General features: G+C 40.3%; 1 long non-coding RNA gene across 1 annotated transcript; it reads right to left on the reverse strand.

Moving 5' to 3' along the window:
* Positions 1–5,479: 5,479 nt before the first annotated feature.
* Positions 5,480–13,660, reverse strand: LOC123333631. Its single transcript, XR_006551046.2, has 3 exons — positions 13,619–13,660; positions 11,634–11,680; positions 5,480–6,596 (listed from the first exon to the last, which is right to left on the reverse strand). It is a non-coding gene; the product is annotated as an uncharacterized LOC123333631 (long non-coding RNA).
* Between the last annotated feature and the right edge of the window lie 1,407 nt (positions 13,661–15,067).

Raw genomic sequence — 15,067 nt, forward strand, 5'->3', positions numbered from 1 at the left:
ATCTGCCTGCCAATGCAGAAGATATGGGTTTGATCCCTGATCCAGGAATATCCCACATCTGCCGAACAACTGAGCCCGGGCACCACAACCAACGAGCCCTAAAGCAGTGGATCATAAAGGGTGCACCAGAATTTCCCAGGCTGCTTCTTGAAACTCAAGATTGCCTAGAGCTCCCTGTCTGCCCCTCAACCCACAACCCTAGCTATTGATTTCTCAGGTCTGGAGTGGGGCTAGGAATCTGTACTTCAATAAACACATCCAGGTGATTTTGATGCCGATGGTCTAAAGACTTGAAGAAATATTGCAGACATCACCCCAGCATCCTTCTTAAATTTCATTCTATCTTAATGTTTGCCACATTTTGGATTTTCCAGATCTGTAAAACTTAACCTTAGGAAATCAACATCTTTACCATAGACACTAAATAAAGCCCCATGTCAGGTTCAAGGAAAATGTGTGTGTGTGTCTGTGTCTGTGTGTCTGTGTGTGCATGTAGAGAGAGATTAGTGTAGAAAAGAAACTATTCAGAGTCCCTTCAACTTGGGTTCCACATGACTTCACATTTGGACTGTCCTGGGTCTGCCCTGGTGTTATGGAAGGAGAAATATACATCTTAAAGTGATGAGGGAAATGAAAGCATTATTGCCCGGGCACAGAACCACATTAGTAACTCAAAGTGAGGTCAAAGGGGAAGGATTTCTCTTTCCTGAAGGTAAACAGGCTAATTTACATTAGAAAGGATGACTTTTTCCAAGGACGGCCTGAAAAATATATATATCAATACAAGCAGCGTTTTGGTTTCCCTTCCTTCATCCAGACCTCACTTGGAGGAAGAACGTAGGAAGTCGGCTGCGGACACGTCTGTGGGCTTCAGTTCCGTGGTGACAGCCTGTGTCTCCAGGCTCTCTGTGCTCAGCGCTGAGGACCCACCCGGGAAAAGCTGGTGTGTCTGCCTAGAAGACACAGAACAGGGAGCTTGGGCACTGCTGTCTGCCCAAAGGCTGGGCAAGTCCCCAGCACGGAAGATGTTCTCAATCAGTATTTGTTGAATGAATTAATTCTCTGATACATTGGTTGTTAATGTTCTTTTCTAAAAGAATTTAACTTTTTAACAACTTTGCGTGCATATGCATGCACACACACACACACAGTAATTTTGAAAATTTTATACCATTCTAAAATCCCCCCATTTTGCTGATACAGACATAGGTGTTTTCATATGGTTGTAACTGAGCGTGTGCGTTTACAATGCTAAGGTGGTTCCATGACTCTGGGTTTCTTCTCCAAGTGTGTTCTTCATGAGTTCCTTTCGTTGCTCTCATCCATCACGGCTGCCTCCTCCACCTTTAGGACGGATACTGCTCCCCTCCACACCTCCTAGAGGCTCATGTCCACCCTCCCACAGCCTGTGGCATTCAGAACACTATATCTCAATAAAGACGTATCTCCAGAGGATCAAGAGAAAAGGGCTTATTTCAGTTGTCTTAGGGCTGCCTAGGGATTTTCCGTGGATCCATCCAGCCAAAGGGATTCTCTAGCTCTTTCCTTCTCCTGCAAAGCTATGTGAGCTTTAAGAAATACTGATCAACCCCCTACTCAGCTCACTTCCTACTCTCCAAACACACACACACACACACACCCCTTAACTGTCCAAGACAAGGTCTAATTAATTGCCTCTGGGAATATTCCTCCAAATCTTCATCTTTCCTTCAGAAACATCTTCACTTGACTTTGCAATCAGTGACATAAAAACTAGGTTTTCTTGTCTTCTTGGCTGCAGCTTCTTTCTAAGTCTTTACTTTTAATTTAATGTGGCCTTAAATCCAAAATGGTCCACACCATGTTCATTAAGACGAAATGAAACACTGGCATTGTCATCTTAGATTGTATACTTTAAAAAATTCTCATTAACAGTTATTTCCATCCCATGTGACTCTATCAGGTCCTGTCTGAAATCTTGCCCTCTAGCTGTCAAACTGCCCAGAGAGGGCCCTGCAGTGTCCACATGGTGAAAACAAGATAGTGTGACTCCAAATTTGCCTAGCGTGGGAGAGCAGAAGTCACTCTTTAATTATCAACCATGGCAAGAAAGCAGCTGGGTCAACGTGGCTCATTCAGGTAACACGGACAACTACAAATTTCCAAATTGCAGTAAACTAGATAACTGCTAGCTGCTAAGTCACTTCAGTCGTGTCCTACTCTGTGCGACCCCATAGACGGCAGCCCACCAGGCTCCCCCGTCCCTGGGATTCTCCAGGCAAGAACACTGGAGTGGGTTGCCATTTCCTTCTCCAATGCATGAAAAGTGAAAAGTGAAAGTGAAGTCGCTCAGTCGTGTCCGACCCTCAGCGACCCCATGCACTGCAGCCTACCAGGCTCCTCCATCCATAGGATTTTCCAGGCAAGAGTACTGGAGTGGGGTGCCATTGCCTTCTCTGAAACTAGATAACTAACAATACAAAAATCCACCAGGAGGGTAAAATATTCTGCCTCTTATAGTTCTTCGCTCTCTGTGCTTTTAGTCCTTCGCTTCTCTCCTCTCTGACCCATCATTGTGAGTCCCAGAAGACAAACACAATGGGGATGGAAGGAATTATTGTGAAAAGTCACACCAGATAATGAAGTGAAGCCACTGACAATGCAGCACACAAATGGAAGAGATTACAATAGTCACAGCTTCCTCTGAAAAGTGTATAAAGAAATATTGTAAACCAAGCATGATTTTTTTTTGTTTGCCTTATGTGATCATTTCAAAGATGCATTCTCTTCACTTCTAATAGGTAAAGACTTGAAAACTCCCATGTCCTTACTTAGCTGTCAGAAAGTTAATGATAAATAGCCCTTAGAAGTATTAAGGAGCTTTTTATCTTAGAGAACCTTAAAGATGGAAGGGTCTGCACAGCTCATCTAGTTCACTGGCCCTCCAACTTGCTTTTGCTGGCTGAACCCACAACTAGAGCTTCTGACTGTGCAGACTGGGCAGGAACTTGGGAATGAGTTCATTTAAAAAGCCCTAAAGTTGATCTGACATCCAGCCAAGGTGGACAAATCAAGTCCAAACATCTTATTTTTTTAAATGAGAAACAGAGACACTAAATGAATTGTTAATGAGACATTTCAATCTCTTTTGAAACAAAACAAAAACTTTTCATCACTCAACAAGCATTTAACAACATGTCAACCACGTGTTCTGCTCTATATTAGGCAATGACAGGATGAAGATAAACAAGATGTGAGCTTTGTCCTCACTCATCTTACCACATCAAAGCAAACAATCACCCTCTAGTTATTAAATCAGTTAGCATATTTTAAAAGCATTTGCAAACCATGAATGTTAGGGAGACATAATGTATAATTATGGCTTCTTTGCATTTGAACCCTGGAATTCTATGTAAAGCAAACGCCTTTGCACTGCTTTTTCCTTTCAGGATATTGTGGTAAGAGTTTTATCATATGATGGAGCAACCTAAGGCATCCATACCCCAATGTGGGAAGATTGATAAATAACCTCTGCATATCTGCTGAACTAACCAGCCAGAAACCAAGTTGACCTTATCCCAGTTGACCTTTGTAAATAAAATTCCTCATCAGTGGAAAGAAGGGCAAATGAAGGGACTGTAGACTTCCACATCTCCAGAACTGTTCTGCTGCGCCTCTGCAGAGGATATACAACAATAACCACCTCAGCATGTCTTGAGATTCTGAACATGGATGTCCTTTCCAACCACAAGTCAGTGCTTTTGTCCAGGATCGTCATCTCAACTGCCCCATTTCTTCTACCCCTTTGGTCTGCCAGTTATCCGGGCTCCACAGTGGAAACTATGCTGCTTTGGGTATTGAGCTGGACAATGCTTGAGTCACTTTTCCATTCCCGTGGCTAGTGCGGGTGCATTCAGTCCCTGATAGAGAGCTCTGGAAGATTAGGAAAGGCATTCATTTTCCGCTAACTGCACAGAAACACTGGCGAGCCAGCTCAGGCTCACTGATGCCTCAGACGAGTCTCTTATCCAACTTCATTACTCACTCTTCTGTCTTTTCTCCTGCCATTTGGCACAATATCTCAACTCCACAGGTAGAGAGCCAACTAACTTTTGGATTTTTTTTTTTTAATTTATCTGTAGATGCTCTTGTTTTCCATTTGGGGCACAATTTTCCTAATAAATGCTTAACCAGCAACTCCAGAGTTTCGAGTGATTTTTTGTTGTTGTTGCCAGAATAAACTCTGATCAAGTAGTTAGATGAGTAGGTCCTTGACTGGCTTAGGAAAAATTCATATTATAGTTAAGACCAAAACAGAGAAGGAAAATTCCATGCTGATGCAGCCATAGTGCTCAGTAAGGGAACGTTAGGGATATTATAATTTGGGGTACACTGCTAACATTTTGAGAATTGCATCCTAAAAGTTGATGATCATCCTCTTCTACAAATGATCCTTGTGTCTTATAAGAAGAATCCTGAGATGAATGGACCATAAGTCTTACTTAAAATTGCCCCTGACGTTCTTGTTTTATGAGGGGATATAGATACAAATTTAGACTTCGGGCCCTCTCAAAGGTGAGTGACTTATGGGTTGACGAGGCTCAGTTATCCTCCCATTGGCTTTGCATTCTTCTTTATTCTTTTCTGTATTCCAGATGAATTAAAGATAAGTGAAATTACCCCAAACTCAGATGGGATGGAAAGTTTAGCCTCATGACAAGGAACCCTCCCTTTCATAGCATTTTAATCATACATTCCCCCCTAGAGGCAGAGCGTGGGGATGGAGGAGGCTCCTCACTGACAGCTCCTCCATCCACACCCGTCACTCTGAGAGCCAAGGTCTTATCTCACCTTCCCTCTCCACATGATGTACCAAGTGTCCAGGGCCATCTTTCAAGCTCTTTTCCTGTTTATTGCCTTAAAACTGGGAAATGGCTCGCCGAACAAAGGCAGTTCCCCCAAGGCCAAGCAGTGTGCAACACTAATAAATATTCAAGCCAATGTCTTTCAAATGCTATTGTGAATCATCTTTCCCTCCTTCCTTCCCATGGTTCAGTCATCTTGCTGGCTCCAAATGTTCACCTTTTGTGTCAGGCCTCAGCTGCCTTCAGTTACTGCCTAGGACGGCAATTGTCTTTGTCTCCTTTATCCGCTTTGCTGTGTCTTGTTTTCCTAAAGTAGCTGGCATCCACTTTTCCACAACATTATTCCTTTGTTCCAGGAAAAAAAATAATTTGGGGAAGCAGCAGAAACACAGTTCCAAAGGCCACAGGGTGACATCCTCTCCCACCTGATCTTTATTCATCTCTGGGTTTTAATTGCATTTTTGTTCCATTTCTCAAGCACCAGACACCTCCCTTCCTCCCTGACAGGAAGGAGCATTTTATTTCTCATTCAAAATGCCTTCCTACTGATCCCTATTCTTCAGAAGCTCCAGAGGCCCCTTGTTACCTGTTGGTTTTTCTCATGTTGGTTGATCTGTTGGCCTTGCTGTAGTTTATTACCTTTTCAACCTTTTTTTTTTTTTTCCCCGCCTGTTTCCGAACTTAGGCCAGAACTTACAACCTGCTGTCTTTTCTCATCTTCTCTATCATTATCTCCAGACCCAGTCTTCCCAAAATGGATTTTTTTTTTTTTTAACCAACCCCGTGCTCTTTAAAGAAACAAAGAGGAGAATTATGCGATGGTTTCCACCGTCGGAGCGTCTGTGGCTTTGTTTGAGGGAGAGCTTCAAATCCAAAGCTAAACCTTGACTTAACACACAAACTCAATTGACAAGAGGAGTACCGGTATTGAAGCCCACCCATTGGCCGAGGACACAATCAGAGGGTTATTGGCAGGTATCTTCTTATCTCCCTGGTGCACTGAAAAAACTCAATTCATTAAAATAATAAAAAAAGATCTTGGTCCCTCATGTGAGCGGCATGTGATTTTTCCATGAACGTTCGGCTCAGAAGGCACCGTGCCTATTATACATTCCATTTATAAATCAAACGCCCCTCGCCCTGCGGGCTGCACGCTGACATGTCAGCGAGGTTTGGGTCAGCTGCACACATGTCCACGTGCACGGCAGATTAAGGCAAAGAGACAGGGAAGCGGCTCTTTCTTCCCCCCCTTTTTCCACCAGTAATAGGCAGCTTGAACGTTAAAATTGGGCTGAGACTCCAAAACCAAAGTCCCGTGAACCACAGAAGCAAAGGACTTGAGATAAAAGAATCTGTCTGTTCTCTGGGATCCATCACCTTCCTTTCTCTCGCCTTCATCTTGTTCATCGGAAAGGAAAGGATGCGCATGTGTGTGTGAATTAAAGAATATATCTAGGGTAAGATGGGATAAAACCTAGCCCAAGAAAGGCTTTGGTTTCGACAGCTCATGAAGGTAGTTCGGGGGCTGGAGTCTAGGGCTCTGGCCATGCCCGGGAGTGAAAACAGAAAGACGACTTGCAGGTGGCCCGTCACAAGGCCAGGAGAGGGCCCTGCTGAGTAGCTCCTCCATGAAGGCCTTCCAAGTCAGCCCAGCTGGCTTGTAAATTACTCTGTGGTTCCTCACTGCACATGGAATGAGTTTCATCTCTTAGTCTTCATCTATGTCAAAGACATGAGATTCACCAAGACCTGCTGGGGAGAAAGTTTTATTTAAAAAATTTCCTACTCAACAGAGTTTGTCAAAATTTTCCAATCTTTGCTCCTTTGGCCTCATTCTCATCACTCATACCCCTGTTACTTTTTGTCAAGAATAATAGAAAACAAAAATGAGAAAGGAGCCAAGCAAGCAAATCTTCTTATAACTTATATTTAACTTTGGACTTTTTTTTTTTCTTAACTACTGTACTCCATAAAAATGGGGAATAAATGAGTTGAGGGAATCTAAAAATCTACAAAAAAGTGTGACATTCTGAAGTTGTCCAGTGTCTTTGGGAAATGACCATATATGATGGGTATTGATCCCACATACAAAGGAGGGAAAGCCAAAGGGGGAAATGAGATATTGAAAAGTGATGGTAACATAATTTATTATCCTTTTTTTTCATATGTCATATCCTAAGACAAGGAGCTCCCTCTTCCCAAGACTTTGAGGAATACAGAATAAATAATTCAGCAAAACCTCCTAAAAAGGAAAGAATAAAGATGATTAAAATAAACTAGAACTAGCTATTTTCCTGAAAGCAATGAAATATTGTCCAAGCAAGCAGCCATGACTTGGTAAGTTAAAGGGTATATCTCTAACATTTCCCTCCCAAAGATCCTAGAATAATGGTCTAGAATTTGGGTAGATTTTAAGGTAAATTGGTCATGTTGGAAATGTTTCATTGAAAAATTTAACTGTCAAGAAGATCAGCATTTTTCCATCTTTGGTTGACATTAGAACCAACATTTAATATAGTTTTCAAAATATATAGACAGTAGACAGATTGAGCAAAATATCAAGGGATGGGGCTTGGGCAACATGAATTTGAAAATACAGATCTTCAGATTGTTGTCATATATGTCAAAAAGTGAAAACTGTTAAGGTAAGGATTTGGTCTATGTACAATTTAAAGTCTTTAGATAATTAATCATCTGTGATTTCTCGGACATGTGGTTGACATTTCTGGTTACTTTTTGCAGTAAAAGGAATGGATCTGTATTTTCACCTGGTTCCTGTTTATGGCATGACATTCCATAGAGATGGTGGAACTGAGGAAGGGAAAGCTAGTCATCTTTAGCTATAGCTCAGCTCCCCACTAGCAGCACAGAGCTCACACTGCCTTGACTCACCAGATAAAGCAAGCACAGTATGGCCTGTCTTCTACTCTAAGGCCTTTTAGAGGTGGTGAAGCTCTCAATATTAGGGGCAATGTTTATTGTGTGTTAGTCACTCAGTCATGTCTGACTCTTTGTGACCCCATGGACTGCAGCCCACCAGGCTCCCCTGTCCATGGAATTCTCCAGGCAAGAATCCTGGAGTGGGTTGCCATTTCCTTCTCCAAATGTTTATTACTGTTTTCATTAAATACAATACCTGAAATAAGGATATTTTTTCTTAGATGGTGCATTATGTATACCCACTATGTATATCCAGCATTTTTATGTTTAATCTGACATCATTTTCAGGACAGTTTCTAATTCTTCTAATTCTCAGTTAACTGAGTTTAGATGACATCTTTTCAAGGCAGTTATTCACCCAATTTTGCAAAACCAGCTTCTGCATTAACTGGTGACCTCACAGAGTACATAAAACACGCAGTGATAGTTGTGGCAGAATAAAGCCAATGGATTATTATTTAAAGTAGTTAATTTGATTAGATGCAATGTTTAGATATGCCCTATTTATTCGGAGAAGGCAATGGCACCCTTCTCCAGTTCTCTTGCCATCCCATGGACGGAGGAGCTTGGTGGGCTGCAGTCCATGGGGTCGCTAAGAGTCGGACATGACTGAACGACTTCACTTTCACTTTTCACTCTCATGATTTGGAGAAGGAAATGGCAACCCATTCCAGTGTTCTTGCCTGGAGAATCCCAGGGACGGGGGAACCTCGTGGGCTGCCGTCTATGGGGTCGCACAGAGTCGGACACGACTGAAGCGACTTAGCAGCAGCAGCCCTATTTATTAACAAATAAACTGCAAGTAATCAAGCATTTATCCCTAGAATATCTTGATAGACACACCAATATAGATAGAATGTGATGTTAATATTATTCTTTAAAGAATTGTATGTGTTCTTTACCCAGATATTTTCTTGGTCCAGTGACTTGAGTCTATCCAACTTTCTTTAGTCCTTATTTGTCAGCCTGTTCCACACAGAGATGCATGGGTGCTAAGTCACTTCAGTCGTGTTGACTCTTTGTGACCTTATGAACTGTAACCCGCCAGGCTCCTCTGGCGGTGGGATTTTCCAGACAAGAATACTGGAGTGGGTTGCCATGCCCTCCTCCAGGGGATCTTTCCTATCCAGGGATCAAACTTGAGTCTCTTATGTCTTTTGCATTGGCTAGAGAGTTCTTTACCAACACACAGTCATTCAGAATTTTACTTTTTTTAAAAAAAGCCCCAATCCACTCATACTATGATTTAATCTTATAATAAAGCATTTAGATAAATACATATTCCCAGAATCATACAATATGGTGACTATAAGATGCCTTGCTGTGCTGTGCGTAGTCACTCAGTCATGTCCAACTCTTTGCGACCACATGAACTGTAGCCCACCCAGCTCTTCTGTCCATGGGGATTCTCCAGGCAAGATAGTGCAGTGGGTTGCCAAGTACTCCTCTGGGGATCTTCCTAACCCAGGGATCGAACCCAAGTCCCCCACACTGCAGGCTGATTCTTTATCGTCTGAACCACCAGGGAAGGCCAAGAATACTAGAGTGGGTAGCCTATCCCTTTTCTACAGGATTTTCCCCAACCTGGGAATCGAACCAGGGTCTCCTGCATTGCAGGTGGCTTCTTTACCAGCTGAGCTACAGGGAAGCCCCATAAGATGCCTTCAAGAGCTTCTATTCTAAATCTTTCCATCAACAAGTGAGAAAAGTACAGAGAGCTGAGACCCTCAGATGGCCCAGCTTGAATAAGAATCAAGTCTTCTGATTCCTGGTCCAGTGTTTTTCCCATTAAACCATATTTTCCTGATAGTTACTAATTAACAGGGTTTGGATTAATTAAGAAATGGGAGTTACTTACTCTTGAATAAGAAAACTTATCTATCAGCATACGAGCAACCTAAGATGTGAGCAGAGGAAGAAGAACCCACAAAGAGGTGATGAATCACAAGGAATGAAGGCTGATGTGCAAACTCTATGAAGGAGAAAATTTGGGGAATGGCTAAAAACCCAGCTAGTCATGATTACTAACATGCAGAGAGATGGAAATAATTCAAACAATAAATTCTCTCATTAATGAAATATCTAGACTGAAAGTTTTGATTTCCACATGTTTGGGGTAAGATTATATCTGAACCAAAATATAAAAATTCACTTTCAGTGTCAACACAGGGGATCTTTCTCTTGGTTCAGTCCAACTCCGTAAGAGTAATAGGCCTACAGTGTACTCTATATATCACATCTGTTATATTATGTTTGCCACTAGAAAATTATTCCTGAGATTTTTAAAATATCAAATAAGACTTGTAAGCTTCAAAATAGTTTGCTAAGAATGGAAAATTATGCTAGCAATCCTTGTGTTGCCACTAATTTATTTCAAATTTAAATTTTATATTTATCAAAGTTACATATACACTGGAGAAGGAAATGGCAACCCACTCCAGTATTCTTGCCTGGGAAACCCCATGGACAGAGGAGCCTGCAATACATGGGGTTACAAAGAGTCAGACACGACTGAAGTGGCTTAGCATGCATATACACATAGTTTAATATTTCAAATAGTACAAACCATTATTTACTTTAAAAAGTTCCTTCTTTCCTGGTAGTTCAGTGGCTAAAACTCCGTGCTCCCAATGCAGAGGGCCTGGGTTCAATCCCTGGTCAGGAAACTAGATCCCACATGCTGCAACTGAAGATCCTGCATGTTGCAACGAAAATCGAAGATTCTGTGTGTGGCAACTACCACCCAGTACAGCCAAATAAATACATTCATACATAATTTTTTAATAATCCCCTGACCCAGAACTGCAATCTAGAGGCAACTCTCTCAGTTCTTTTAGCTAATAGATATTAATATCATCTTTCAACAGTAAGTTTACATGTAACTCATAAATTTTCACGGAGAAGGCAATGGCACCCCACTCCAGTACTCTTGCCTGGAAAATCCCATGGGTGGAGGAGCCTGGTGGGCTGTAGTCCATGGGGTCTCTAAGAGTCGGACTCGACTGAGTGACTTCCCTTTCACTTTTCACTTTCATGCGTTGGAGAAGGAAATGGCAACCCACTCCAGTGTTCTTGCCTGGAGAATCTCAGGGACGGGGGAGCCTGGTGGGCTGCCGTCTGTGGAGTTGCACAGAGTTGGACACGACTGAAGTGACTTAGCAGCATAAATTTTCAAGACTGGGCATAAATAATTGTCTTCTCACTATAAAAATGCAGGATTTAACTTTCCTTCAACAATGTTGCACCCACCACCATCATATATAATCATATGTGTGTATATATATATATATTCTCTCTCCCCAATTCTCCAATATTGTTATATCTTAACTTTTGATTAGTTTATATTCAGTGTTTACAGTATTATTACTCTGCTTATCCTAATCACAGATGTGCTACTTTATTAGATAATTTTTTTCTCACATTTTAACATCTCTGAAGTCTGGATGTGCCTTTCATTTGTGGTTAGCCAGACAATATTCTGTTGTATTGTAGTTGCCATTGTGTATGTACAAGTCTGGTTGAAGAGATTCATAATGTTACCACTTCAGTTCAGTTTGTAAATGTCAGGCACTACACATGCTGAGTTTAATGGCCATACAAAACATCCTCAAACTATTACACTATGAATTGAATTAATACACTAAGTTACTGTGTACCTAAAAAGAAAAAAAAACCCAGAGTAGTGGGGCATACATTTGTTATTAGTAAAGTAAATATCTCTCAATGGAAGAATGGTAACAATTCATTATTTTCATACATAGCATAACTAAGTTCTTCATGTAGATCTAAGAAAGATGCCTAAGGTAGAGAAACCGTGTTATGTTGGTTAATAAGAATATGGAAAGGTACCTTATCACAGCAATGCAAATGAAGACAGGAAAATACACCAATTCCATCTGTACAGAAGAAAACAGTTTCAAAGCAAAAAGAGATTAATGTCATTGATTAATACATCATGCAAGACTAACATTAAGTGATTTGTCATCATTTGATTACAGAGATTTTTCTTTCTTAGTAGTCTAAAATGTTGGTGCATTTTGTATTTATAGTCTAAGACTCAACAAAATATGGAATGTAATATATTAATAATATAACTTTTGCACTAATCTATAATATTATGATTAATTACTTTTTGAATATGTTTTATTTTTTCATTTGTCTTGTTTTCTAAATGCTTGTCACAGATTCATCCACAACTTGTTCTCTAAAAGTATAAATCTCTGAAAGAAATCAAGATCAGGAATATTCCCAGTTTCATTTGATTAGCTCCAGTCTGAACTAGGTGCTCTGAGGTGTATTGTGCAGCTGATATCCTATAATCCTCCATCACTAGCATTCTAGGAAAGTTCTTTCTCCTTATATATATGTACCTCATACCATATCATTCATCTTGATTTATTTCCTCATTTTAGTATAACACATCCTCTAGTTAGTTCTGTGAAATAGATTCATAGGAGTCATATTTTTGGAGACCTTGCATGTCAAGAAATATCTTCAGGTGATACTTTGACAGGATATACAATTTCAGGTTGGAAGGCATTTACCCTCAATTTTTACAACATTATTCCAATTCTCTTCTAGCTTCTAGTGTTGTTATTGCTAACTCAAATGCTACTGACATCCTGTGTATGTGACTTGGCCCCCACCTTCCACTCTCTCAAAGCTTTATGATGTTCTCTTTGTCTCTAGTGTACTAAAAATTTATGGTGATCTCTCATAATGTAGATAAATCTATTTTCATCCATTTCTTGAGGCTCTTGGTGGGTTCATTCAATTAGTAATAGAAAATTTCATGAATTATTTTTCTGGTGATTTCTATTCCTTATGCTTGTTTATTTTCTCTTTCTGGAACTCCTATTACTTAAATACAGGAATTCCTAGATGGATTCAAACTTTTAAATTAAAAAAATTCTATGTCTTATCTTTATTAAGTTTTTCTACTTTATTAAACAATTTCCACTGTTTCATCTTTCTCCTTTACTTTTTATTTCTGCAATCATACTTTTAACTTCAAGTATTCTTTTACAGTTTCTGAATGTTCTTGTTTTATAGCATCATGTTCTTGTTTCATAGGTATAACTTCTCATATTTTTGAGGCTAATTTTTCTCCTCATAATTTTCTTCTCTATACATGGTCTCTATTTCCTCCAAATTCCTTTTTCAGTTATTTGGTCTGTCTTTCCAGTTAGAAGTTTTCCTCAGATATATCTGCTCATAATGGAGAACTAGAGAAAATGAATTGGAAGCTCTAAGAGAGTGAGGTTTCATGAATGATGGACTTCACTCTAAGATAATTTTGCTTGGCCTTGTCATTCCTGGATGCTGTATGTACTTTGGAGTCTGTGCTCTTTTAGGCTAGACAGATTACTCAGAGAAGGGATTCCAGTCTCCTGCCTCATTTCTGGCATTTTGGAAGCCTATTGAGGGGCTAAATTTGAGATTCTCCCCTTTTTATAATCCATTCTAATCATCTTGTTTTTAGAGGTTACTCTTTCCCTCAGCTGTGCTGGTGTTCCCCAGTCCAGAGTTCCCTGGGTTCACCCCTCCAGAAAAAAATACCTTCCCTTCATATTGTGGTGTGAGGAATGGAGAAGGGCGCAATTGCCAATATAAGAATACTGATCTGGGGCCTAACTGATTTTTTAACAGCCTTGTGAGCAATTCCGGTCTCAGTCCCACCTACACTTTCACTTCCAAAGACCCTTGTACTCCTGAGCCTTTTGTGGTTTGGAAGTTCAAATCCAGTTGCTTCTGTGCTTTTTTCACTGCTAGTTTTCATGTCTAATATCTGTCCATTGCCTTTCCAACTTCCAATATTGTGTTGTCGTTGTTACCTGCTCTCACGTTCTCTTTGTTCTTGATGATCTATGCCTTTAAAAAAAAAAAAAAAAAAAAACCTTTATTTTTATTTTAGCATCATTTTAGGAGGAAGATGTGGTAATCACAAATGTTCAGTTCATCAACTAGCTGAATCCCCCTGTCTCCCATTAAACTGTGATAGAAATATGATGTCTTTCTCCAAATCACCCATATAATGAAAACTTAAGGCATTAGAAATAAGTTTTGTCACAAAAATTTGTTAAACAACATTGGTAACAGAGAAGTGCTCATATAAAAAGGATTTTACATACCTGTTGCTCTAGTAACAGGAAAGAAAGGACATTATAGATGCAATGAAGACATTCTCTAGAGATGCAAAAAGACATCAACTGCTTATAAAGTGAAAGTGAAGTTGCTCAGTAGTGTCTGACCCTTTGCAATCCCTCCATCCATGGGATTTTCCAGTCAAGAGTACTGGAGTGGGTTGTCATTTCCTTCTCCAAAGGATCTTCCCAACTCGAGTCAACTGTTTATATTGACTAGTAAATGAGGAAAAGTAAAAGTTTTTCCTCTTGTCTATGTCCTCTGAGCTCTAGTTAAACATTTTCATAACTAGATATATTAATAATTGGTTTTCTGTCACTACTACTGGAGAAAGGCCCTCAGCAAGAGAAAATGGTTAGGATTAGGAAGCTGAGTCTCAACAGCAAATCCAAGTGCAGCGCCAGTCAAGTTTGGATCACGTGGATGATTCGGGCCCATGGATTTTCAGTGATGACTGTTTCCCCACAGCGTGCCACCCTGCCCCTGCTGTGTAGCAGTCCACATGCTTCCAAGGGCACAGGCTCCACTGAAATCTCCAAAGATGTAAGCAAGTTAAGGCAATCCGATCCCTGGGTCACTCAGTGACCCAGGCCTTAAGACCATGGCATTCTGCTGGCCACAAGGACTGGCACTAAGCTCGGATCACTTACCTGCTAACTGAAGAAAGCATTCCTTCTCCTGGGGCATTTTCAAGAAAGCAAATAGCCTGGCTGTTTTGGCAGCCTCTCTAGGCCTGTCAAGAAAGCCAGCTTTGGACTGAACACAACACACTGGACGGCCAGAGCAGAGAGCCAAACATTTAGACTCTTGATAAACAAACCCAGAAGCCCAACTACCTCCCTATTTTCTACTGTATATGGGTCAGTAAACACCCTTATTTTTAAAGTTGGTTGAATTTGAGTTTTCTTTACTAATAAATATGATCGCATGCCTGCATTTCTAGATTGCCTAACCACTATTATATAGTTCATTATGAAAAAAACAAAATGCTTCTGAGCTTGTCCACACTCACTTATCTATAAAGATAGTATAAAAAAGGTTCTGATATTAAAATTCAAATCTTGACAAAATGCATTTATGGCATGGGTTTATTTGCAGTTAAGTGAACTTATATTCACAAATTATCTTTACTAGATGAA

The sequence above is a fragment of the Bubalus bubalis genome, chromosome 5, assembly GCF_019923935.1.
Source record: "Bubalus bubalis isolate 160015118507 breed Murrah chromosome 5, NDDB_SH_1, whole genome shotgun sequence".
In the NCBI taxonomy this organism is placed as follows: Eukaryota; Metazoa; Chordata; class Mammalia; order Artiodactyla; family Bovidae; genus Bubalus; species Bubalus bubalis.